Raw genomic sequence first — 27,917 nt, forward strand, 5'->3', positions numbered from 1 at the left:
GAGAAAACCGTAATTCAAAAAGACACATGCACCCCAATGTTCATTGCAGCACTATTTACAATAGCCAGGTCATGGAAGCAACCTAAATGCCCATCGACAGATGAATGGATAAAGAAGATGTGGTACATATGTACAATGGAATGTTACTCAGCCGTAAAAGGGAACAAACTTGGGTCATTTGTAGAGACGTGGATGCATCTAGAGACTGTCATACAGAATGAAGTAAGTCAGAAAGAGGAAAAACAAATATCGTATATTAACGCATATATGTGGAACCTAGAAAAATGGTACAGATGAACTGGTTTGCCTGGCAGAAATAGAGACACAGATGTGGACACCAAGGGGGGAAAGTGGCGGGTGGTGGTGGTGGTGTGATGAATTGGGAGATTGGAATTGACATGTGTACACTGATGTGTATAAAATGGATAACTAATAAGAACCAGCTGTATAAAAAACGAAAATAAAATTCAAAAAAAAACCCCATACACAATAACCTTAGCTATTTAAAAATGCATAGGAGAGATTATATTAAGAAAATATACAGGGCTTCTCTGGTGGCCCAGTGGTTAAGAATCTGCCTGCCAACGCAAGGGACACGGGTTCTAGTCCTGGTCTGGGAAGATTCCACATGCTGCCGAGCAGCTAAGCTTGTGTGCCACAACTACTGAGCCTGCGCTCTAGAACCCACGAGCCACAACTCTGAGAGCCTGTGCACCTAGAGCCTGTGTTCCGCAACAAGAGAAGCCACTGCAATGAGAAGCCCGTGCACCGCAGCGGAGAGTAGCTCCCACTCACCACAGCTAGAGAAAGCCTACACACAGCAATGAAGACCCAACACAGCCAAAAATTAAAAAATAAATAAAATAAATAATTAGAAAAATATATAGGGACACGGGTTCGTGCTCCGGTCCGGGAAGATCCCACATGCCGCTGAGCAGCTAGGCCCATGAGCCATGGCTGCTGAGCCTGCGCGTCCGGAGCCTGTGCTCCTCAACGGGAGAGGCCACAACAGTGAGAGGCTACGTACAGCAAAAAAAAAAAAAAAAAAAAAAAAAAAAAATATATATATATATATATATATTTATTTATTTATTTATTTATATATACCAATTGCTAATGATGATCTTCACTAGGATTCTGGGTGAGTTCTTTTTCTTCATTTAAATTTTCTGTATATCACAATATTGCTCTAATAAGTATGCATTACCCTATAGTCAAATTATATTACTTAAAACTTGATTCATGCAGTTTTGTTAATGCAAGAAGTTGAAACTATATAAAACCAGCAGAAAGTCTGGAAGTATGCCAAAATATTGTCTATACTTTATTGTATTTTTAGTTTTCTATCAATATATAGAATATGTATTTCTTCTATAGTGGCTGCCACAGCAGTTTCAGTAAATGTCTATGAATGAATGAATGAATGAATAAATAAATAAAGTCACTTGGGGAGGAACATGAAGAGGATTTGGTAAATGCTAGGAACTCAACAAAGGAATAGTCAGAGATAGCTCAGGGCGCGGGTGGGGAGGATGGGGGAATTGCATGGGAGAATGGACAGAACCAGAAGCCCGATCAGCAGGGCAGGTGCCGAGCGCACTGTGGAGTGGGCTGCATCCCAGGTGAGAGGCACCATCCGTACAGAGCGGAGTGTGAAGCGGGACCTGAAAATGGGACTCTGGAGAGAAGCCAGAGTTGGAAGCAGATGCGGGAGGGTCGGGGCCAAGGGGAGAGAGGGGATGTTCAAGGGAGAACGACCTGAAGAGAGAGGCGGACAGAGGCAGTCGCCCTGGGGGACACCCCACATTCTTAGAGACCCCCAATGCAGCCGGTGATCTCAAAGGAGATGTCATGGGAGACTAGAGGCCCCAAGGTATAGGATCACATAATTCAGAGGGGAAACTGGCTCTGGGCCATGCTGCCCAAAGCTGCTAAGAGGCTAACCAGAAAAGGAAAACAGAAGCCATAGCCTTGAGATTGGTCTTGCAGCGTTGCTGTTCTAATCACTTCTCCGCACGGCCACCCAGTCCCTCTTCTAAAGGAAGACGTGCGCTCTTCCATTATCAGAAACCTTCCATTTCTTTCCACTTCGCAGACATTAAGGCCCTAAGTCCTTAGCAGAGGATTTCCATGACCCCGTATCTTGTCTGAAAACCTTACCTTCCACCCTGTCCTTCCCCATCGCAGCCACGTGGGGCCCTCCCCTCCCTGTTGCTTGTCCAGGGCTTCATGAGTTGCTTCATGCTACTCCCTCAGCCTGGAAGGCCCTTCCCTTCCAGTCTCTATCAGCTAAAATTCTTCTTATCCTTCAAGGCCTACATCCACTGCAAAGCCTTCCCTCATCGCTCCAGTAAGAAAGGTCCTTCCTTCCTTCCTTCCTTCAAGGACCCACGGTGCGGTGCTTTGCCTAGCAATACTTTGATTCCTTCTAAGATTCCATCCAGTTGTTGGTTTGTCTCTTCCCTCCACTGGCTTATGACATCATGAGAGCAGAAGACATATCTTGTCTTTGAATCTCTCCTAGTGTGATCTCCGCCGACACCCTCAAAGCATAGGAAGAAACGAATACCTAAGGGCAGTAGATGCTGGTAGTTCTACCACTTCCAGTGATTTACCTGGAAATTACAGGGTCTCAGAGTTATTCGACTTCAGGGCTTTGACCTGCAATTAAAATCTTGGCCCAGCGTTGGGTTACCTTACAATCAGACGTGTTATCTGTGATCCCCAGAGCCATTTTGATATTGAGAATACACTATTACACATACACTAAGATTTTTCTGAACATTTCCCATATTTAGACAAAAATGGAAAAACTTGGCCTGGTCATCAGAAGTGCTTTATCACATGTGCTCCCCTGATGGAGGTTTAGAGAAATCCCTACACAATTCCACCAGGATCATAAACATATTTCAAGAGCCATGAATTAGGAGGAGAAAGTTTCCCAACACTCAATTTACAAACTCAGAAAGCATCTGTTCATTTAATCATCTATCATCTTCTTCAGCCCCTCCGAATAGGCTCTGACAGTATTTAGATGAAATGAATATACTGATTTATTTTGCGACAGCTTGCTGTTTGTAAGGAAAACATATATTCAATAAATATATTCAACAGGGTTCAGTGAGCACCTACTATGTGCCAGTAGTGTGTCTTTGTTAAACAGTGCATGATAGATGAGTCAGGTTAATTCTTTCTGTGGTCTGTGTTTTAGGGGTTAGATATTCTCTGTTTTGTTATATAAAACTGAGAGCAATTTAGAACTGTTGTAGATAGTCCTGCATGTTTTTGGTTTGCTTTGTTTTTATTTTAGGATAGACAGTTATAAAACACAGCTGGCAAAATGGAAAGAAAAGGTACATTCCTTATGCAGCTGTGAACAACAGAATTTAAATCTCTCTCTAATCTCACAGACCTGGTTCTTGGCAAGGAAGGGAAACTGAGTTCATTGTTTTTTTAACACTTTAGACTTCACACTCACACACGTGTGCGCGTGCATACACAAAGGGTAAAAGGGCAATATAGCCAGAGGGTATGTTGAGTGATTTTTAAATTCATTTTCCTCAGATCCTGCAGTGTAGGTCAGGAGGGAGTTTCCCAAAGCACTGAACTTGTGAGGAAAGTCTTCCTCTACCTTCATAATAATAGAAATCACCATCTCCTGAGCATTTGTTCCATGCTGGACAGATGCTAGAAGAGCTTTACCTGTTTTGCCTCATTACATCCTCTGAGGTGTGTGCCATTTACACACAGAAACTGAGGCTCCGAACAGTGAACCAGCTGAAGGTGGCATAGCTGCTTAGGGATAGCACTGGAATTTAAATCTAGTTGTCTAACTTCAGGGCCCACATTTTAGCCACAACTGGGATTTTCCTTAACCCACCTCCATTGTGGCAGAATTGCAACAAAAACATACTTGAGAGGTGACAAGTGACCAGGCCTGGGAAAATGTGGAACATTCCAGATGACATCTCCCCATCCTTTAAGTTGATTCTGAAGGACAGATGCAAGCAATGTGGTTGGCCTACCCAAAAAAGCCCTAAAAATAGATGTCTTTCTCTCTTTTGTATTTCAATATATAATGTTCTTTCCTCCTTAATAGTAATAGAGCTATGTTTAAATGTTTTTTATGGCATTATTAATAATGGTGACAATGAACTGAATATCCAATAACAGAGGACTCATTAGATTATAGAGGAATACACTGCCACCATTAAAAATTCTGTTTTAGAAGAATATTAATTGGAATGGAGAATGCCCATGATATGTTGCTAAATGAAAAAGTAGAAGTCTGTGAAGACAGTATGACCCCATTTTTGTTTCTCACACACACAGGCAGGTAAGGAGACAGACACACAAATACAGACATACGTAAACACAGGAAAAGAACTGGAGGGTACCAATACTATCCGTATTTTAACTGTGATTGTCTCTGGATGATGGGTAGATTTTAATTCTCTTAAATTGTATTTTCTAGTATGACTTAAATTTCCTATAATGATATAAATTACTTATCTAAAAATAAATTTTTAAGTAATGCATACTCATTAACTCAACAACTTCATTATACAGAGTTTTTGAGAATCCACTATGTACCAGACTTTGTGAATTCAAAACATTAAAAGGAAAACCAAAAAACGGAAAAAGAAAACAAAGTTACTCATATCCCTGTTCTACTGGCATTTTGGATGATATCCTTGAGGTCGTTTTCTGTGCTGCTTTTAAACACAGTGGTGACCAAAGCAGACAGCCACCAAGCCCTGGGACGAAGTCAGGAGTCCTGCCAATGGAGGCCAACCAGCCTCTGGGCCGTGACTCGGCTGCTTCTACCACCAAACATCATTTCCCTTCCCTCTAAGCCACAGCTCCATCATCAGTAAAAAGGATTAAGAGTGTTACCTACCTCAACAGCCTTTCGGAGGATTAAATGAGTTACAAGTAAAGCGCCTTGAAGTACACAACAAATAGTAACTACTATTACTGTTATTCTATGTAGAATGGCTACCCTGCTGTTCTGTTTTGTTTTCCATCTCCTTTCTTCCAAAGAGTATAACACAGCCGTATTTCTCTTGGAGAGCAGGGACCCCTGTTTAGGTCATTCAGGCATATAAAGTCACCTTTGAGTTTTGCATGTAGATCAGATCACTTAGGCAAAGCCATTCGACCTCATATCCCAGGCAAAGTTGTAATGGATAGAGAGAGCTGACGTGGCTTAAAGAGAAACCAGAATATTTCTACACCTTTCAGAAACTCTCGGGAGCCAATGTTGGACAAAGTTCTTACTTAATTCTGTGTGGAAACCTGACACATGTGGCTAGGTGTAGGCATTAGGGTAGGTAAACTCTGTTGCTTATTCTGACCAAGTCCATGACTTGGGGGCTTGGTGTTCTGTTCTGTCTTAGTAGCTCTGTTCTTTGAGCTCTTTGGAAGCAAGAAGGTTAGCAGCCAGCTAATTCCTGGAAGAGACCTCCTGTTTCTAGCTGTGGCCCTGCCTCGCTCTAGCCTCTGCCCCGATCATCTCCTTTCTGCATGACTCCCAGGCCTCCTAACTCAGACCCTTGCCTTCCCTCCACCCCTCTTAGAGTTAAATCTCCACTCAGGATCAAATGAGGATCTTAAAATGTCCGCTGCTGCGTGCCGCCTCTAATTCGAATCCCCCAGTGGCTTTCAGTGCATCAGAATTAAGCCCCAGCTCTCTGCATGACTCCAGGCTGTGCCTGGTCTTGCCCTTGCATGCCTCTCCTGCCTCATCTTTTTTTTTTTTTTTCCCAGCCTCACCTTTCCTCCATTGTCTACTCTACTGGACGTATCCTGGCCTCTGCTGGAGTCTAGAACACACAAGCTCTTGCCCACCTCGGGGCCTTAGCGCATGCTCTTCCCTCCACAAAGGATAGTCTACTCTTCACCCCTTCTCTTTGCATACCTGGAGCCCCTTAATCCTTCTGGCCTTTGCTTCTATGCCACCTTCCAGAGGCTTTCCCTTTCTACCCAATTTGTAACAGCTTCTCTTGTTCCAGGACCTTGTTTGTTTCCTTTGTAGATCTTATCACAATTTCTACTTATTTCTTTATTTGTTGGCTTACTTGGGGTGTGTGTGTGTGTGTGTGTGTGCGTGTGTGTGTGCGTGTGTGTGTGTTTGTATATACTCTGTCCCCCACTCTCCTGCCTCATTAGAATGTAAGCTCCTCAAGGGTGGGGACCATGTCTCTCTCTTCATTGTTGTATCCTTGGGGCAGGACCCCTCATGGAGAAGGTATCCAATACATAGGCAAGGAGGGGAGGGAGGGCGTCTCCGAAAAGGGGGATGCTTTTCCAGGCAGCCCAGTTTCCCGTGAATGTGGGCAGTGTGTCCTGCTCAGCCCTAACATTACCGTACAAGTTTAAAAATAAAACCCCTGGGTGGAGTGAGAAGCCTTTAAAGAGGATGGGGGAGAGATAATGAGAAACAGGAGCTGGCCAACACAGGCCCAGCAGGATGTGGGACTGGCCAGGAAGAGAAAGGGACCTTGACTTCAAGAAAATACTGCAAGAGTCTGATGAAGGTAGGACTCCTCATTAGTCACCAGAGATCTTCCTCTTGGTCTGCAGCAGATGAAAAGACTTTAAAGTCACCAATTCAGGATATGCTTCCATCCTAGAGCAAGACATGTTTAGGGTTTTTTTTTTTTTTTTTAAGAGCTATTCTTTATAGTTCCTGAAACAGAGGCCTCCACACCCCACATCTGACCGCCATGCTGTCAGCAGAAGCGGGAAAGGCAAGAGGTTACAGGGAGGCGATGAAGCCTGCTTTGGCTCACCCTCCCCCTGACCTTCCCCAGGGCCCATTCCAGCGTGGGATCCGAACCTCCCACCACAGTAGGGTCCCGGCCAGACATCCCAAGGTGTAGCCGCCCTCCACAATCTTGGCTCAGTTCTGGGACAACGCAAGGCGGGGAGGGTCAGGTCAGTGGGTTGCTAGAAACAACTTGGACATCGCCTTGGAAACGCTCTCCCCCAACTCGCGCTGTGTGCATTTGGACCCATCCTGAACCAGCTGTGTGTTAAATCCTCCGGCCGCAGTGGGAGGTAGGGAGGCATCTGCGGAAGGTCGGAGTTGTGTCAGGAAGGGGTCCACCTCCATGATGGGAGACCATCGATCTTCAGGCCTTAGTGAAAGGTCTGATGACCCAGGAGAGCCACGGGCTGAAAATCCGTACTCTGGGCCTGGTCTCCGTGGTGCAAGAATGGGCTGGACCGAGGGTTAGGGCTGCCAGCATCCCCTCCTCCAGACTATGACCTGGACCCCTTCCCGTAATCCATCTCTCTGTGCCGCTCCGAAAGCCAAGTGATGTGCTCATGGTCACCTAGTGCAGGGGAATATTTGCAAACCTCTGCAACATTGATCACCGCTGGGTTTTTCCATATTCCCCACTATGTGATGGTCAGGAGGGCCACAGAGGAATGGGAAGGAAATTAGCAAGTATGGAGGGAGACAGCTGGAGCTGTCCACGTCCCCTTAATAACCTCCACAACCCCCTCTCGAGAGGAACTCTTGCAGAGAAGGAAAACAAAGCACAGAGAGGACAAGTTCCTTACCCACAGTCACTCAGGAGGGTGGGGCAGGGCATCTGGCGGCCTGAATGTAGAATAACTGTGCAGTTCACAGCCTACAGCAGGCCGTCAAGTTCGCCCTGCAGTCAGACTTCAAATAATTTAAACTCAAAGCCCAGGGTCAGGGGACACGGAGCAAAAGTTTGAAGGACTCCATGCCCCTAGGAACCGCGCGCCCCCTGGAGGGGTGGGACTCCCAAAGCCTTTTAAGGAATTGTGCTAACGGAGCCTCGCGGAAGTCAAGGCTGCTTTAATTGTTTGTTGCAAACGCCTGCAGCTTAAAACTGCTGAACAGGGAGGCTCGTCTGCTCTGTGCTTGAACTCTTTAAGGGGGCTGTTGCTTTCTTGGCTAGTTCTAGGTTCCTGACATGTGGATGTTAATTGCTGAAAGAGCATAGGGTGATAATTGTCCCTTGGAACAAAAAAAGACTGACAGGGGAACAGCAGGGCAGCAGGTGACCTTCATGTTCCAAGATCTTTTTTTTTTTTAATTTTTCTGATAGGAATTTTAGTAATAATGATTTTTGTAAAAAACAAAATGATAACACAGTGCACACACGAGCACCACAAAAGCCTAACACAAGATCATTTTTTTCAGTTCAAATGCATTCTTAGGAAAGCTTCCAGAAAACCTTAGCCAGACTGCGAAGACTGTCAGTAGCAATAATATTTATTTATTTATTTATTTAGGCTGTGTTGGGTCTTCATAGCTGTGTGCAGGCTTTCTCTGGTTGCGCCGAGCGGGGCCAGGGTGGGGGGTGCTACTCTTTGTTGCGGAGCACGGGCTCTAGCCGCGTGGGCTTCAGTAGTTGTGGCACGAGGGCTCAGTAGTTGTGGCTCACGGGCTTAGTTGCTCCACGGCACGTGGAATCTTCCCAGACCAGGGCTTGAACCCATGTCCCCTGCACTGGCAGGCGGATTCTTAACCACTGCGCCACCAGGGAAGCCCAAAAATTAGTATTTTATTGAGCAAACACTGTGTGCTATGCATTATGTAGTAAAACATTTTTGTCTCACTGAAGTCTTAAGTCAGCCCTATGAGGGAGTAACGGCTAATGCTGATAATATAACACTTACACTCTCTCAGACTTCACCCATATGAACTCACATGGTACCGTCAACAACCCTAGGGTATGGGCGCCGTTATTATGTCTCTTTTACAGAAGTGGAGAGGTTACGAACTTGACCAGGGCTGTGCAGCTATTGTGTGTCAGAGCCAGAATTCAAACCCAAGCGGTCCTGCCCCAACCATTATACCCCCTAGCATCACGCCCCGCAGACTGTCACTCTGAAATAGGAAAAGGATGCTGAGAGAGACAGGGCAGAAGTGGAGCCGGCAGGAGAATTCTTGGTCTCCCGTGTCAGCTCTCTTTCCAAGGAACTTAGGACACTGCCTCCCGAGCCCTCAGCAGGGATCCCAGGACTGACCTGGGAGAACGGCAGCAAGTTCTGTGAGGCCAGCGGAGTGGGGATTTTATCCTTGTGAAGAAACCATCCTGAAGCTGACCTGAATCTCTGCCCCTAGAAACATCCCCATTAGCATTTCAAACACGAAAAACCAGTGGAGGCTTAAGGAGGAACATTTTGCTCCTTTAACGTAAACACCACCCTAGCACTAAAGGCCAAGAAGCCGGGGCCAAGCCGGCCTGGGACCCTGGACCAGGAACGCGCTCTCCCAGCGCTGCAGCTTGCCGTGTAGACTCCGAGGAGGGACTCTGAAGTACTCATTCTCCGCTGTCCTCCAGGTGCCATTTCTAAATTCTGACGAAGATTCTGAGGAAGGACAAGCACAGCCTGGTTTTGTAGCAGCGCTTTGTGTCCCGGAGGTACTGGGGCAGCACTGTGCATGCACTGATTTATCAGTGCAGACGCTGCTTCCGCTCCCGTGGGACCTGGTGGCAAAGGCGAGGATGAGCGGCTCCACCCACCTCCCTGGGTGAGAGGGTTGGAACGCGCCGGATTGATGTCTCCCTTCTGGGTGCCTGACATCACTTGTTTGCCTTTGATGTCCATCAGCCAAAAGAAGTTATTCATCTTTGAGCATGAATAATACAACGAGGCTGGATTTTTCCAGGCTCCCGAAGCGAGTTCTCTGAAGAGCTGAGATTGCGCACACTAAGCCAGAGCAGCCGATGCTGAGTATGGGGTCCTGGGCGCTGTGAGGGGCCTGCCCACTCGAGTCAGGGTCGGGGACCCCGACGCGCACTTGTCGGTGCTGCTTTCAGACGTAACGTGCCCCTTTCTAGAGCTGTGAGGAGCGACAGAGGCTGGGGGTCCCACTGCTGTCCTTGGTCTTGGCTTTCCCACTCCCAAGATTGAACCAGTCGCTCATTCACTCATTCATTGGACCAACATTTACTGAGCACCTACTATGTGCCTAGGCTCTGTCCTAGGCCCTGGGGATATAGCAGGGAACCAGACAGATGAGGTCCTCCCCTCCTGAGGCTTACGTTCTAGGGGGGAGAATGAATAATAGCAAACTTTAAAAATTGACAAGACGACTACAGACTGGCGTAAGTGCCATGAAGGACACAGAGGTAGGAGAGGGAATAACAGGAGAGAAAGCCTCTTCAAGGAGCTGACAAGAGGTCTGCTATGTGAAGAACTGTGGGGAAAGCACTCCAGGCAGATGGAACAGCAATTGCAAAGTCCCAGAGGCAGGAAAGGGCGTGGAACAGCAGAGGAATGGAAGAGAGGCTGGTGGGGCTAGAGCCAGTGGGCGACGTGAGAGAAGTGGGAGGCTCTCGCTCCCCACGAGGCCCCCTGGCTGCTCTCACCTTCCTGAAAGTCCCTTCTCTTCTCCAAAGTGTGTTCCACTTGCCCCAAGGACTCATCCTTGCTAAGCCAAGTCCAGTCCCTCTGCTGGAAGGAAATTCTTTGTTTGTTTGTTTGTTTGCGGTACGCGGGCCTCTCACTGCTGTGGCCTCTCCCTTTGCGGAGCGCGCAGGCTCCGGACGCGCAGGCTCAGCGGCCGTGGCTCACGGGCCCAGCCGCTCCGCGGCATGTGGGATCTTCCCGGACCGGGGCACGAACCCGTGTCCCCTGCATCGGCAGGCAGACTCTCAACCACTGCGCCACCAGGGAAGCCCAGGAAGGGAATTCTTTTGTGGCCGGCAGGGCATATGGCAAAGGCGTGGCGTTCAGTTTGACGTCAGGACTCACTCATGGGTTATGCCGACAACCGCTGGCATCGATGTGGAGTTTCCCAGTGATGGGAATGGGGTGTGCGTCTCTGGTAGCAGGGGCACAGGAGAGGGCTGCAAACCCCAAGGTGGACTTCCCACAGCTGCGGGCCCACCTTGCTGCTGCTTGTGTGAAATCACGAATAAGGCAAATTTTGGCGTCAAGTTCTTTGCGCTCCTCCTTTATACGCTCTGCCTCTTTTCAGACCTGTCTCTGCCCACGTTCACCCCTGGTGCCTTAGGGGGTCTGCCTGGGCTTCTTGCCCCTGCCTCTTTCCCCTTCACAGCTTGAATCTTATGCTGAATAATTGGCCTGCTGACTGCTGGCCCTCTCCCACAGCTTCAGGCAAAGTTCAGCAGGCAAAGGAGAGGTTATAGTCACAAGGCCTCTCTGTGTCCTTCAAATGATACCAAAGAAGGGGCCACATGGTCAACCCCAGTCTGAGCCTGGCCTGGCTGCCAAGTTCACAAATTAACCTCATCAGCAGGAGACAGCTGTCCCTATCTAAACCCTTTCCAGTGGGGCCATGACCAACACCTAGAACATGCTCAGCTGAGGGGGACTGCGCTAGAACACTATTTGGGAAGTGGCCTGGAACTTTATTCCTTAATCATGACACAGCCAACCCTAGATTTGTGAGCTCAGGAAGCCTGCTGTCTTGCTTCAGGGCTGACCCACTGCTGAACCACGCCAGCAACTTGTTTGTCCTTTGTTGAACTCAGAGTTTACCCTATAGAGGATCTCCTCCTTCTCTGGCTTTCTGTGGCTCTCAGCAAAGGACCGAAATGCTCAGTGTGGCCACTGTGGTCCAGCCCACATCTGCCCCTTTGACACCAACTTGCCCCCCTGCTTCCCTGCCTTCCAGCTGCACTGGCCTCCCCTCCACTCCTTGGTGAAGCCACACTTTTTACACCATGTGACCTTTGCTCATGCTCTCCCTCCACCTGAAACATTCAGCCCTCACCCATCTGACCCCTGCTCATCCTCCAGATCTCAGCCCAAGCATCACCTCCCCGCCGAAGCTTTTCCAGAGCCCCTGACTGGGTCCAGCATTCTGCCCTGTGCCTGCAGGGGGAGTTCCTGCACGATGGATGTCGGTGGACCCACCTAGCCGCTAACTTTCATGAAAGTAGGGACTGGTGGTCCCAGGCCCGGTGGCCTGCTCCTGGCACGCAGGAGGGGCCCCGTGAATGAGCTGCATGACCTGAACTGGTCAGGGATGGCCTCCAGTGTGCCCATCCTGGTCTCCACTCTCTCTTTCTCTTTCTGCTCCTGCCTCCTTTTTTCTTTGCTTTCCCTTCCCTGCTTCCTCTTCATCCTTTCCATTCATTCCTTCTTCCTTCCTGGGCCTTGGGCCTACCTGTGGCTCCCAAGAACACTATTTAAGCCAACAGAAAAGCACTCAGAATTAAAGAAGAAGTTGCCACAGCTTGGCAGAATATGTTGGCCTTCACCTAGATCAGCCCAGACCCAGGGCCTAGAGGGGGAATCTCATTCCTACTGTAGCTGTTTCCTAAGGCCGCTGTAACAAGTACCACAGACTGGGTGGCTTACACAACAGAAATTTCTTGTCTCACAGTTCTGGAGGCCAGAAGTTCAAAATCACGGCATCTGCAGGGTTGGTTTCTCCTGAGGGCTTTGAGGGGAGGATCTGGCCCAGGCCTTTCTCCTTGACTTGTAGATGGCCGTCTTCTCCCTGTGTCTTGTCACATCATCTTCTCTCTGTATATGTCACTGTGTCTCAATTTCCCCTTTTTAAAAGGTCACCAGTCATACTGGATTAGGACCCACCCTAATGATCTCTGATAACCAGGCTTCCCTGGTGGCGCAGTGGTTGAGAATCTGCCTGCCAATGCAGGGGACACGGGTTCGATCCCTGGTCCAGGAAGATCCCACAGGCTGTGGAGCAACTAAGCCCGTGCGCCACAACTACTGAAGCCCGCGTGCCTAGAGCCTGTGCTCTGCAGCAAGAGAGGCCACCGCAGTGAGAAGCCCGCGCATGGCAACGAAGAGTAACCCCTACTCGCCGCAACTAGAGACAGCCCGCAGGCAGCAATGAAGACCCAACGCAGCCAAAAATAAACAAATAAATAAATAAATAAATTTATAAACAAAACAAAACAAAGCTGGATGACCTCTGTCAGGACACTATCTCCAAATAAGTTCACATTCTGAAATACTGAGGTTAGGAGTTCCACATATGAATTTGAGGGGGAAACACAATTTAACCCATAACAACTACCTTCTACCCATCTGTTGACCACACCCTTTTTGACTTATTGAATGAGATAAAAATAGGGAACCACAGGGACACATCATCTTCTGAAGAAATTATATGGGAGTCTCGGGATGGGGGAGGACAAGATAGGAATGTGAAGGGGAGAAAGACACCCAAGAGTGAGAAAGGAGGGTTGAACTGACAGAGAAGCTAAAACTTATGTTCATAGCCTCGCCCAGGGGTTCCGTGGCTGTGCTCTGGGGATCTGCGGGGCCTGGGTTCATATCTCAGATCTGCCACATACAGGCAGTGGGGCCTTTCCCCTCCCTTGTCAAATGTGATAATAATGGCACCTAACTTACGGGATGGTTGTGAAGGGCTTAGTACTGTGCCCGGCACATGGTAACTCAATACGCGGTAGGCGGGCTGTCGCTGTTATTACCAGCAGCGAAGGTCTAGCCTAAGTAAAATGGTCCAGGAAGAAGCTGTGACAGAGAAGAGACTAATTGCCACTGATTCAGGCCCCGTGACTGTTCTTATGAACAGCAGTGAAGACAAGGGAACCAGAGCAACGGTCAGCCCGAGGCTTCTTCAGCTGTAGCCTGTGGACCAAAGGCATCAGAACCAGCTGGGCCCCAGCCAGGAAATGCAGAATCCTGGGCCCCTCATGAACCCGGCTACTTCAGGACTTGTGTGGGTAGGTCCCAGGAACCTGAAGTTTAAAAAATCTTTTTAATTAACTTATTTGTTGAAGTATAGTTGATTTATAATGTGTTAATTTCTGCTGTACAACAAAGTGATTCAGCTATACATAGACATACATTTTAAAAATATTCTTTTCCATTATAGTTTATCACAGGGTATTGAATGTAGTTTCCTGTGCTATATAGTAGGACCTTGTTGTTTATCCATTTTATATGTAATAGTTTGCACCTGCTAACCCCAAACTCCCACTCTGTCCCTCCCTCCTCTTCCCCTGGGCAACCACACGTCTGTTCTCTATGAACCTGGTGTTTTAAAGAAGCTCCCATGTGATTCTCATGCACATTAAAGTCTGAAAACACCTGGGCCAGACCACAGGCTCTGGAGCGGCAGAGATGAGTCTTGTCCATCAGTAACCCCCAGATCTACACAGCCCTGGTGTGAGGTAGGCACACTCTCACACCTGTTCCTATCGCCAGCATTCCTCGGCTGAAGTCAGAGAGGTGGGCTTGAGCAATTATGCGTAAAACACATCTCTGTGTGTCATGTTTTAAATGTTCAATTTAGAGAAATTGCATTGGCAAATCAAGCCTTTTCCATCACTATAAACTTCACTGAGCCCAGATACTACGTTCTGGATTGCCCATTCCTCCTCTCTCCACGGCTGGAGTCACCTAGTCTTGACCTCGGGCTTAGCTCAAGATGACCTCTGACCTTAGGCTAGAGGGGTGTCAGGATATCTGGCCCAGCACCCTTGCTGTGTCCGTCTCTGTACCATTTCCTCTCTTCTTGGGCACCGTCCACTGCCTGCTGCAGGAAGGCCTGAGGCCCACCTTGTCCCCCAGGGCCTGCGTTCATGTCTTGTTCCCAAACACCGAGCCCCAAAGGTCATGGGTCCTCAAGGCTGAGATTCTGTCCCCAGGCCAATGTAGGGTTCTGCCGTCTTCTTGGCAAAGCTTCCAAATTCTGGTCTACTTTCTAGGGCCTTCAGATCGCATCTGTTGCTGAAGTCCATCTGTCACCAAACTCCACCTGCCTGTCAGGACACCTCCAGTGATCCCGCAAATCATAGACGGCATACTGGTTAGCAGCACAGCCTGGGTGTAAGCCTGGCTCTGCAACTTGGTAACTGTGTGACTGTAGGCAAATGGTCCAGCCCACCGAGCTCAATTCCTGCAGCCGTGACAGCCCTACTTCACAGGGTTGTTACGAGAATCCGGCGAGGTCACACCCGTAAAGTCAGGCACGGTGCCTGGCTCATATAAGGGCTCAAGAAACGCTGGCCACCAGCACAGAAGCTCCTCGATTCTGAAAGCTGGGAAATGCAAGCAAAACTCCACACCAAGGAAAAGCACCTCCAGCTGCCCAGAAGGTGGCACTGATGGTCACTCAGAGAGTCACTTTGGACCTTGGAACAAATGGACTTGTGAGCAGCCTTTTCAGAACTGACCTTTCAATGACAATAATAATAGTAATAACAGTAACAACAAGAAATACTTAGGTTTTACTCATTATAAACCAGGCACTGAGCTAAGACTATTACTCATTTGATCCTTTCAGTAATGAGGCTGGTACTTTATTACCCCATTTTACAGATGAGGAGACTGAGGCACAAGGTCACAGGACTAGTAAGTGTCAGAGTCTGAACTGAACCCCAGCTTCTTCCTGGCTGCAGAATCTAGGTACTTAACCACTATTCTGCTGCCTCTCTTAAGTAGTAACATTTAGGAATCAAAATAATTACTGTTGGGCTTCCCTGCTGGCGCAGTGGTTAATCCACCCGCCAACGCAGGGGACCCAGTTCGAGCCCTCGTCCAGGAAGATCCCGCATGCTGCGGAGCAACTAAGCCCGTGCACCACAAGTACTGAGCCTGCACTCTAGAACCCACGAGCCACAACTACTGAAGCCAGTGCGCCTAGAGCCCGTGCTCCACAAAAAGAGAAGCCATACCAACAATGAGAAGCCCGCGTGCCGCAACGAAGAGTAGCCTCCGCTCACCACAACTAGAGAAAGCCCGTGCGCAGCAACAAAGACCCAATGCAGCCAAAAAAAAAACGACTTTGCGCTCCCAATGCAGGGGGCCTGGGTTCGATCCCTGGTCAGGGAACTAGATCCCACATGCATGCCACAGCTAAGAGTTTGCATGCCACAACTAAGGAGCCCGGGAGCTGCAACTAAGACCCAGGGCAACCAAAAAATATATATTATAGTAATAATAATAATTACTATTCCCTCCCTCCCTCTTCTCTCGCTATAGGCCACTGGCCCAGATGCTTGTCCTTGTTCCTCTACCTTGGACTCCTTTACCTCCCAGCTGAGTTGGACATCCTGTCAGCCCAGGTTCATTCTCTGCTACCTTCCCCCCCCCCCCCAGGTAAGTCCCCACCTTTCTCTATGGCTGAATGGGCTGGATCCAGTCCCATCTTTAGGTGGGACACCTTAACAGTACTTGATGAACTTGATGAGTGAATCCTTAAGGAAAAACAGCCATTCACGTACAATTTATGTGTCCTGGATAGTTGTTAGATTGACCTAAAACAGGGTATGTCTGTAGCACGACTGATTGCAGATTATTTTTCCAGTAGCTTAAATCAAGGAGTATTGCATTAGCCAAGTAATGCCTATTTGATTAGGTGGAAGGGGTGTGTCTTCCCCGCTGTATGGTCTCTGACTGCTGGAAGCTGGTACAGGGGGGCCAGCAGCTCCATGACCTGTAATCGTTTATTCAGGGTCCACATAACGCACGTCAGCAGAGTGAGCGAGCACATCTCTGGCCTGGCATCAGACATCCCTTTGCTAGGTGTAGATAGAACGCATGGGTGTCTGTCCACTGTCACCGTGGAAATATCATCCTCAGAGTTGGTGCTACCTGCCTGTGAAATCAAACCATTCTAATTAACTGGATACTGCTTCCTTAAATCCTTTTTGGAACCTGGCAAGCCCTGTATGTGTATGTGCACACCAGATTTGGGAGGAAGTTTACAAGTAACTCAATGTCTTGTCCCTTAATTTTTCGTGTATTAACGTTGTTTTTGATGAAGTACGGCATTTACAAATCCATTTCCTCATGCTAAAAAGGTAGAATCAACAGAAGACAGTCAGGTACGTGATCTCAAAAGGGGAATTTCCTCGGAAGCCCTCGATGACAACACAAAGAAAACAAAGGGAGTTTGCGACTGTGAATCACGGTCTCCACCAAAATCCACATTCATTCACCCAGACAGCCTGGGAGGCAGCTGGCCAGCCCTTTGCTAGACACCACTTGGCAAAGCTGATTTCTCTCCAACCCTTTGCCACTGTTGGGCTGGCTCGCCCTCACTCAGAGCCCAGTTCACCCTCTGCCCGGATGATTGCATCCGCCCACTGGTGTTCACGGAGCTAAATCGTAAACAATTGCATCCCTATAGCAAATGAAAGGGAAAGTGCTAGTTACCAAAGCAGGAAAGTGGGGGTGGATTTAAACAGCTGGAGAGAGCACAGAGCATTTGTGTCTTCTGAGGCGCAGAGCGAGCTCTTGCGCCTGAGAGGCGAGATAAGTGGGTGCCCTCTTGGGTCTCTGAAAAATGGGTCCGTGATTAAACGCCTGAAATTCCCACCCCAGCACCTGGAGGTCTGAAGTTTTCGAGCGCTCCATCTAGAAGCCTTGCATAACTTTTGGCATATAATAGTGACGTAGGTGTGGATAGCGTCAGTGCCAGAGAATGTGCCCGGTGGCTAGCCATTCCCCTTCCCTCTCTGCCGGTGCCTATCTGGAGGGGCCCTGAAATGAGGATGTGATTTTCAAAGGAGATCAGGACAGTAAGAAGTAATCCAGGTGACCAGCAGGGCCATCAGAATCCCACCCTCTCAAACACACTCAGATAATCCTATGTTTCAGCCCAACTTTTATATCAAAAGGTTGAACAAATCTGAGGTGCCCACCCAGTGGACAGGATTTCTAGGTGCCTGAATTTCCAGGCTACCTAAGAGGGTAAGTGTGGCAAGCAGGGTGATGCCAGGCAGGCTCACGAAGGCCACCGTGTCCTGCTGAACCACAGAGGCTTTAGTGAGTGAGAACCTTCCGCCCCCTCCAGTCCTCGTGGCCCGGCAGTGCGGGGATGAAGATAAAGGCGGCAGCGGGGGCGTGATTATTCTCACAGTCTCTGCACTCCAGGTGCTATTTTTACATGTCTGTGCGATTAGCCAGCCCTGCTTTTTATTCCAAGCAGCCTCATACTTGCACTGGGACACACACACACACGCGCACGTGCGCACGCACGCACACACACACACTCTCCACCTCAGCTCTGGATATACTATAACCTGCTCAGAACAGAAACCCTGATTCTTACCTGAACAGCTTGCAGGCTGAGGGCTGCTCCTCTCTCCGGTCGAAGGGAAAGGGGATCCACTTGGTCTCGTCCGCTCTGTGGTGTCACTGTCCCCGCGCTGCAGCTGCTTCTCCAGCAGCCCCAAGCCGACTCTCTGAACCTCCCGGTGGCCGCAGCTCTGTGTGGGGAGAGGGGACGGACCGTGGCATGTACATCAGGTTGCTGGTCCGCCTGCAGACACCGTGCCACAGAGCTGGCTCCCAGTCCCGCAGGGCTGTGCGGGAAGCAGGGAGGCAGGCTGGGGACTGATAATGCAGCCTCTGGGTCTCTGTCTGGCCTCGTTGATCTGCAGAGGGGACCTGCCTTAGCGACCCCGCCCACAGGGATGCACACGGAGCTCTAAGGGCCCCCAACCCTGGGCAGCCAGTGGCAGGCCCAGGGGCACAGAGCTGGTGGCCAGCAGGGAAGGGAGGCAGAGACAGCAGACGGCCGTGGCAGCTCTCCTGGGTGTTATTCTAGCGTGGTTTGTCCTGGGGCAAATGGCTGAGCCGAATGGACTACTAGCCTGTCTGAGCAGATTCCTGTTTGTTTTGAGGCCTCAGTTGGCAGGGAAACAGCGGGTCACGGCTCAGAGACACTCCTCTGCAATCAGAAGGCTGCTGGATGAAAGGGAATCCTTTTTGCTTCTGGCATCTGGCATCCCCGCACAGGGTGTAGATGTCTGTGTGTGGCAGTGTGTGTGTGTCTGTCTGTGCTGTTCCCATGTTGCAAAGCTGCTCGAGGCAGTGGGCATGCAGTTTAGGGCTGGGGAGGGGCTGCAGAGAGAATATTTCTGCCCTTCCTCACCAGTGGTCCAGCCTGTCCATGCTGAACTAGGCGAACCATCCGGTGGGGATTTCTTCAGTGGACCATGGGTGGCATCTTTGTGCCCCTGGCCAGGATGGGGTAACGAAGAGAGGAAGCTGCCTGTACAAATAACTCTTTGGCTGCAAGGTGAGGAATGAAACTGGACTGAAAGGATACAGCTTGGGAGGTGTCTTTGAAGAGACCAAATGGAAACATGATTAATAGTTTCTTATAGTTGATGAAGAGTCCTACCTGCTTATGCAGGCGTCTGAGCCTGGGAGGTGTCACAGAGTGTGTGTGCAAGCCTGCCCACCTGGTGATTCAGATAGGAGGTACAGATTGGCCTGTTGGAATTAGAAATATGCTCACTGGTCTCTCCCTCCTCTGGGAAGGTGGGGGTGGAAAACTGTTCTCCAGACTCATCAGGGAGCAAGCAGCCAGGGAGACTTCATGTGCCTCTGAAGGGACAGGCTCAGAGAAGCTCACCTCCTGTGACAGAACTAGGGGCACAGACATCACACAGCTCTGATAACGGATGAGCCACAGATCTCCTAAAAGGGACTTGAGAGGTGCAGAAAGAGTTGATTTCTGCAAACTTTATTAACAGGAACCTCCATGAATTGCCACTACCACATATTCAAAGGTCCTAATAATTTGCTTTTTAAAAAATAGTAATTTTCTCGAGCATCTGCACGATTCCAAAGGACCTCTGGATCACAGACGAAAATATTTCAGACAGTCATCTTCTCAATATTGGAGAATTGCTCTGCTGCATGCAGGGGGCAGGTGAACCGTTTTTAACCACATGGAATGATAGATTGTAAAGTTAGGAAACACCCTGAAAACACCGAGGACAGAGATACAGCTCAGCATCTCACCCAGGTTGCCCCCGTAGTTTCTAAGTCCTCACCGGGTCTGAAAGCTGGTCTCCCACCTCAGGCTAGCACTCTTGAACCTGCCCACACAGGGCTTTTGACCATTTCGGGGCTGCTCAGCATCTCAGGGCCCTGACTCCCTCCTTCCTGAAAGAGATTCACGAGGCTTTCCGAACCACGTCTTTCCCGCAAGCCAACACGATTATGCTGACAATCAAATGTGCCCAAGCCTGTGACAGCACCTTGAACACCGGTAATGCAAGTGTAAGTCATTATTTTAGTGTTACTTCTCCATTACATCTAGTTGTGAAATGCTGTTTAAAAAAAAAAAAAAGCCAAAAAACCACACAGCTTTCAGGCAAATACAACCACTAGCTACTGATATAAACCAGTTTCTTTATTACATATCAGGTGCTGTTCGGCAATGTTCCTGTCCAAATACTGGGAACTGATTCCTCAGTTCCTTAAAGTGCTTACTGTAATGTAATTCTCCTCAATATTGAATTTTTTAATGTTTTGGTTTAACTTCCCTCAAGTTCCATATTTATTTCAACTTCCATGTTGAAATGGAAGTGTCTAGATTTATCATTTTTAAAAAATTTATTTTATCGAAATATAGGTGATTTACAATGTTGTGTTAATTTCTGCTGTACAGCAAGGTGATTCAGTTATACATATATATATTCTTTTTCATATTCCTTTCCATTATGGTTTATTACAGGATATTGAATATAGTTCCCTGTGCTACACAGTAGGACCTTGTTGTTTACCCATTCTCTATGTAATAGTTTGCATCTGCTAATCCCAAACTCCCACACCATCCCTCTTCCACCTCCCCTCCCCCATAGCAACCACAAATCTGTTCTCTATGTCTGTGAGTTTGTTTCTGTTTCATAGATAGGTTCATTTGTGTCATATTTTAGTCCACATATAAGTGATATCATGTATTTGTCTTTCTCTTTCTGACTTATTTCACTTAGTATGATAATCTCTAGGTCCATCCATGTTGCTGCAAATGGCATTATTTCATTCTTTTTTATGGCTGAGTAGTACTCCATTGTGTGTGTGTGTGTGTGTGTGTGTGTGTGTGTGTGTGTGTATACATACCATATCTAGATTTATCATTTAAATAATATATGTTCAGATGCTTGGAGTCATGAGACATGATAATGTTAATACTTCCTGGCCCCTCTGTTATTTAACATGGGAAGGGACAGGACGTTTCCTAGTTTAAAAGTCTGGCCTCACAATAGCCTTCCAGCTCTGGGCTAGGAAATAGTCCATGGAAATAATAGCTGTCCAAGCCACTTATTAAGCGTTCACAAGATGCTAGATCCTATAGAGAGTGTGTAACAGAAACCATATCTTCCCTCAAAGCGTTTAGACCACTTTTAAAGCCATTAAAACTATTTAAGGTGTTTAAGTGATTAAAACTTTATATGCTTACTAGCCCTGCAGAGGGTGGATCTGAGAAAGGAAGAAAATGACAGATTTCGAGGACCAACAAAAATCCTAGTAGAAGCCGGGTAGGTTTATCCACAGAGGTGTGGCCGTGGCCGGAGTCAGCCACGTCTAGAATGTTCTGGCCGGTGCTGGAGGTGAGATTTTTCCTTCCATGTCCTAAGAGATTGACTCACTATCAAGCACTTCAGCGGCAGCTATTACAGAAAGTGGTTCTAAACCACTTACAAGAGCTTTAGAAGGACGAGAAAGGTAGAATGGGGCGTTTCTTTGGTTTTTTCTTATTCTGTGCTCAGTGCCTCTGAAAATCAGATGTAAAACTGTCACTTTTTAACTGCACCAACATGAAAAGGGAATCAGAGCGTGATAGATTCAGTAGGACTCCAAATGTCCCAGAAAATAAATTTTCCTTCTCTCCCGGCATAACACATAAGCCCTGGTTTCTTGTTCTTGAACCTTGAGGCTGACATTCAGTATTTGCTTTAAAATTTCCCCTTCGTACATCCTGTTTACATAAACGGTACAGTTATGTGAAATGCATACCAGACACACTGCATTTTCTTTCTAATCTCATTTGACCTTGTTCGGACTCAACAAATCCTAATCAACTGACAGGAGAAATCAGATACTGCCTGCCGCTTTCTCCCTGCAGTAAAGTATTTCCTTCTGTTTATGCCCAATCATGCAATTAAATGAAGGGCACGCTGGCCTCCTGGCGAACCGGCTGCCAAGATGACGGAGGGGAGCAATTTGACAAATAGGGCACAGGGAAATACAGCAGACATTCACAGGAAATTGTATTGGTTGCCCAAGGAGACCTGACAGACACAAACATCACCAGAGCTACAGGACAGAAATGGGGTCCAGAGGTCCTCCAGTGAGAAGGTGCCTCGCTCTGATCCCACTCTAACCCAAGGACAGGAACTTGTCCCAGTTTGTCAGCCTGGCTCTCAGCGGCTTCAGGGGAGGACGCCTAATTAGAGAGGGTCACACCCATGAGAAGTAGGCTTCCTCTTTCTGATATTGGTCACCCATAGCCTATTGTATGTTTTCCTAGATCTCAGCTTTTCAATGTTTATTTTAAAATATTTTATCTTTAAATAAAAGTAATGCCTTGCGCACATGTTAAAAATGCACAATGTACAGAGAGGTATAAAATGACCCTCACTAACCCCCCTTCTTCCCAAGATAACCACTATTTACTTTTTTTTCTGGATCCTTTGAGGGACAGAAATGTCTTCACACACTTGAATGTGTGTATGCTTAAAAGCGATTTACTAGGCACGGTCCTGCATTGTTTGTTTTTCACTTAATAATAGATCTTTGCACATTGGTCTAAGTGCCAATATTCCTTGCCTGCATTATCGCGATACCTCCTCGCCGACTTCCCTGCTTCTTTCTACCCTTACCCCCTACAGTTCATTCCAGAGGGATCCTGCTAAAAGATAAATTGGATCATGTTTCTATTTGGTCAAAACTGCCCAGTGCCTTTCTTTGGCACTAAGAACAAAAGCTGAGCTTGCTGTTACCACCTGCCCCTCCCAATCCATCCCCGATGCATTCCTCCTTTTCACTGTGCTCCAGCCTCACTGTTCCTCATACAGGCCAAGTGTGGTCCTACCTCAGGGCCTTTGTACTTACTGTTCCCCCTGCCTGAAGTGCATGCATTTCTTTTCTGCCCCTTGATTCTTTACATGGCTGGCCCTTCCTTACCATTCTGGTCTCATTTCAGACCCTCCTCCCTGACCACCTGTTCTAAATCAGCCCCTCATAGATCTTTCTTTTTCTTCATAGATCTTTTTACTAGCTGAGAATTATCATGTTCAGTTATTTGTTTACTTATATGTTGTCTGTCTTCTCCTAGCACACACACTGGAATGTAAAGTCCGTGAGGAGAGCAGGGATTTTATCTGTCTTTTCACCCTTATATTCCCAGTACTTGGACCAATGGTTCTCAAACTTGAATGTGCATCGGAATCGCAGATGACTGTACCCCGGCTCCAGAGTTTCTCATTCAGTAGGTCTGGAGCGGGCCTGGGAATTTGCATGTCTAACAAGTTCCCAGGAGATACGATGCTGCTGGTCCACGGACCAGACTTTGAGAACCACCAGTCTAGACAGTGCCTGGCACACAGTGAGTTGCTTATACGTTTATTATGTGAACACACGAGTCTGCACGGAAGGATCTGCTATTTTCTTTGGAATGGCAGTTTTATTTTCACTGTATCATTTATTTATATTTACTGGACAGGAAACCTCCTCCAATTCTTTGTGACAGGAGGACCCCAAGTTCTGTCACCTAAAATGATGTATCAGCTCCATTGGTTTGTCAGCCAATGATCAGAAACCTAAAGTGTTATAGGCCCAGGGGAGCCAGTGAGAGGCACCCCTCGTTCTCTGCCTCAGTAACACGTCAAAGCCAAAGTGGGTGGGATTCTCCCTTCATATGTGACAGAGAACTTTCCCTATGGGGAATCACTCAGGCCTCCCCTGTAATTGTTTAACAACTGTCCTGTTCACTTGCCTTGGTGCGTTGGAATGTATACAACACACACACACACACACACACACACACACACACACACACACACACACACACACACACACACTTTTTCATACTGAGTTTCAGGAAGTTACAAGATGCCCCAAGTCCATTTTAATCTCAAATTTTAAAACTCCTGATCTAATCATTGGCTATCTATTTGGCAAAACAAACAAGAACAACCTGGATCCCCAGTTTGTTTTTAAATTCCCAATTAAATAAGAGGTTTAAATGTAATAAGACAAACCTTAGAGGACAACATTAGAGAAGAGCATTAGAGGAAAGCATTAGGTAATGAGATTTACCATCTTAGGATGGGGAGTGCTTTTTGAAGCATGATTTGAAACCCAGAAACAAAAACTGAATAGTGAGATTGAGTCCATAAAATTTAAAATGATCTGGACAAGAAAGAAGAAAAAAGATCCTCCAGTTTAGACTCTGGGGGGAAATCTATGGAGCCTATCTTTTCCGTCTATATTCTTTCCACTTGAATTGTCTGGGTGGCCTGTGGCCAAGCGTGGTGGGATGAGACATAAGCTTATCAGAGCAGACGGGGTAAGACCACATCCTTCAGCAAAGCCCTGTCACTGGGTTCATTAGCCATGGTTTGGGGGTTTTCTGAGCAATTTTATTGAGATGTAATTCACATACCATGGAGTTTGCCCATTTCCAGTATACAATTAAGTGGTATACAATTAAGTGGTTTTAGTATGTTCACAAAGTTGTGCAACCATCACCACTGTCTAATTTAGAACTTTTTTTGGTCATCCCCGGAAGAAACCCCATACCCGTTAGTAATCATTCCTCATCCCTGCCCTCCCGCCTGGCCTACGCAACCACCGGTCTACTTTCTGTCTGTAGATTTGCCTGTTCTGGCCATTTCATATAGATGGGATCATACAGCGTGGGTTTCTTTTCCTTATAAAGCATAGTGTCTTTAAGGTTCATCCACATGGTAGTTCGATCCATATTTATCAGCACGTCATCCCTCTTTATTGCTGAATAATATTTCACTGTATGGGTACGCCATCTTTTATTTGTTCATCAGTTAATGGACATTTGGCTCATTTCCTCTGTTTAGATATCATGAGTAATGGTGCTGGAACATTCGTGTTATATACAAGTTTTTGTGTGAATATTTGTTTTTATTTCTCTTGGATCTAGTGGCGGTTTTTCTCTTAAATATTCACCCAAAGCCTATTACTTAGCCTATTTAATTCTTTGGGTTTTAGCTTTGTTCTGTCATGACCGCCTGGGGAAGCAAGCAGGCTTGGACCTCAGAGGCCCCCTTCCCAGAGTCCCGGCCCCTCCCTGCTTCTGTGTATTTGGGAATGTGCTTTCATCTCACTGTGCCTCCCTCGTGGGGATGCCAGCTCTCTGAGCCTCTCAGGGATACTGTGAGGATTCATGGCATACACCCAACAGGATCTGCTCTTGAGAAGGTGCTAACTCACAAGAGCAGGTTCACGTGCATCAGAGAAACAAGATACCCTCAGACCAAGGGCTCCCAGCACCACAGGTGATGGCATCAACCGAGAGGCCAGTGGCTGGATGCAGAGGCACAGACGTTATAAAACAAAAAATACCGTTTACTTAAGATTTGGGTTTCCTTGGAGATCTGAATTTGCTGAATTTGGTTGCTTTCCAAATCCTGCAAGCTGCCCTCTGAGTGAGGCCTCTGGCCTGGTCACCCTGTTCAGGGGGCAGGAGAAAGGACAAGGCCTGGTGATGGGCAGCCGGACGGGCAGACAGATTCTAAAGCCCACCCTCCAGCTAACGTTTCCCCAAAGACCATTCTAATCGAAGAGCTCATCTCATCAAAAAGCACCTCGCTCTCTGCAGAGCCCCAGAGGTACCTCCTTTTGTGAAATTCCTCTGCCCCTGACCTTCTTGTTGGCTCTGGGGTAGGGGTGTGACCCCTCATCGCTGGGCGAACCCCCTGTAGAGGCACTGGGAGCCCCGGAGGCAGAATAGGGGCCTAAAATATTTGAACTTTCTCCTGCTCTCTGACCAATCACCTGTGCCCCTCGCTCTTACAAATCAGGCAGCAGGAAGTACCACTGATGAACATGTAACTGAGGAATCTAATAGGAAAGGAGATGGTAGGCTTGCCTCGGTTCTAACTCCCACGCTGCCACTTACTAGCTCTCTGATCTAGGACAAGTGACTGAGTTCTCTGAGACTCAGTTTCCCCATCTGTTAAATGGAGATAATAGTGGTATTTACCTCGTAGGGTCACTGTGAGGATTACCTGAGATGATGCCTGTCAGGGGCTCCAGTACACATTCAGAGCTCCATCGGTGTTTGTCATAGTTATTACATTACTTATACAATCAGAATTAAGGCTCTCAAGTAATCTAGCCATCCTCTCTAAACTATTTAGGGAGGCTGTTTTTATCTATTTTTATTGGTTGGAAGCACCTAATGTGTGTTAGACACCACAGGGAGGGCTGGGGATGAAACTTAATTTTCCCCAGGAATGTAAAATTCAAGCTGGGAGAGAAACTAAGATACATGCAGTTCTTAAAGAACAGGTAAACAGTGGACTGCAATGCCGAGGGGCAGCGCTGTCCCAGTGTGGAGAGGGAGAGAACAGAAAAGGCTGGGTGGGCCAGATGCGGCCTCGGAGGGAGGGCAGCACGGAGTCTGGCCCTTGAAAGGCAAGATGGGTTCACATTAGCAGAGAAGAGGGAGGAAGAAGTGGGCAAAGGTGGGTGAAGGGAAGGGGAGACCCGTGGGAGCACAGGCAGGTTGGGGGCCCAGTGGGTCTGGGCATGGTGGGTAGTCTGAGCCAGAGACAAGCCTTCTGGTGTCTTTCCCACTCTCAGGTCTCTAGGGATGACGTACCATGGGGTCTTTTAGTCACCTGTTCTACTAATAATTATCCTTTCTATGAGACTTTCTGTCACGCATACATTATTGTGGACTATAAGAGGGAGGAAAGAGGCGGGGTTATGTTGGAGGAGCTCTGGCTCTTAATCTAGACGATCACAAAAAAAGCCGTACAAAGTGCCAACCAATGACCTTGGCCATCATGCATGCAGCCCCCTTGATTGTCTTCGGGGACCCAGCCTTTCATTGCTTTCAGGCTGTGTGATTTTGGGTGGGGATGACTACACCCCCATGGCAGGGATGGCACAATACCCACATTGGTTCAGTGAACTGTGACCCTGAGACTCTAGCTAGAACTGTTGGGAAAGGGAAACACCTATTCTTGTAGGTTGGCTGGGCCAGTAGGATGTCAGCCCCCAGCTGCTGGCAGCCATCTTACCACCAGGATGAGTGAGTCTTCCTGGGAGTAGAATGACAGGGATGCAAAGCAAGAAATGGAGAGAGACAGATTCAGGATAACATCATCTGGGCACCTGGATCCCACCATATCAAAACCCTGGCTGTTTCAGTTACATGAGGAAAACATTTTTCCCTTTTTTGGTCTAAGTCTCTTCAAACTGGATTTCAGTCCATTGTCACTAGAAGAATCTTGACTCATTCAAGGAGTTATCTTGTTCCCAGCAATGTTGCTGGCTTTACTCTTAGCATAGATATTTGTGGTCCTGAGCCGAGGGATAACGGTATGCGTATGCAAGCGATGGAGACACCTATCCGTACCCTCAATAGGCACAGGTACATGTCACGTGCTCGGGTGGCGGAGATGTTAGAAGGAGAACCCAAAACTCTGCAAAATGCCGTTCTTCTTTGCCCCTTGACTCTGCTTACAGAGCAATTCTCCCCAAACCCTTGATTTTATTCCTCTTGTTCTCAACCAAAGAAGAGAGTTCTTGGATCTGTTAAGTATATTTTGCAGGGTTCTAAAGTCATCAGGGAGAGATGGGGAAGGGGGGAAAGGAATCTCTACAGATGCCATTTGTGTTTTCTCCCTTTTGCCCAGTTACAGGGAATCAGCTGGCATCCTTTTATTTATCTCCTATTCGATGCAGAGCTTTTAAAAAACTAAGCATTAGCATTGCTGCAGTGGGATTTGTCTAATGATTTTCTGGGAAATGTCTTCTTGGATCTCAGCAAAGATAATTCACTTTGTAGAAACCCTTTCCTGCTTCCCTGCTGAGCATTCGACTCACCCAGTTCTTTCTGGAAGCAAGCTGGCCTCCGAATGAGAGAAGGGAGTACAGGAATGCTTTAGTCTAGCATCCATCACACAGCCTCAAGCCTGCCACCGACTCAGATCAGGGAG

General features: G+C 47.6%; 1 protein-coding gene across 1 annotated transcript in view; it reads right to left on the reverse strand.

The window, feature by feature from the left end:
* Positions 1-27,917, reverse strand: part of FGF1 (fibroblast growth factor 1) — a 102,552-nt gene that overhangs the window by 74,174 nt on the left and 461 nt on the right. The window contains exon 2 of the mRNA XM_060143874.1: positions 18,023-18,179. The gene's annotated coding sequence lies outside the window, so the exon portion shown is untranslated. The remainder of the gene's footprint in view (positions 1-18,022; positions 18,180-27,917) is intronic.

Source organism: Lagenorhynchus albirostris, chromosome 3 (genome assembly GCF_949774975.1).
Source record: "Lagenorhynchus albirostris chromosome 3, mLagAlb1.1, whole genome shotgun sequence".
In the NCBI taxonomy this organism is placed as follows: domain Eukaryota; kingdom Metazoa; phylum Chordata; class Mammalia; order Artiodactyla; family Delphinidae; genus Lagenorhynchus; species Lagenorhynchus albirostris.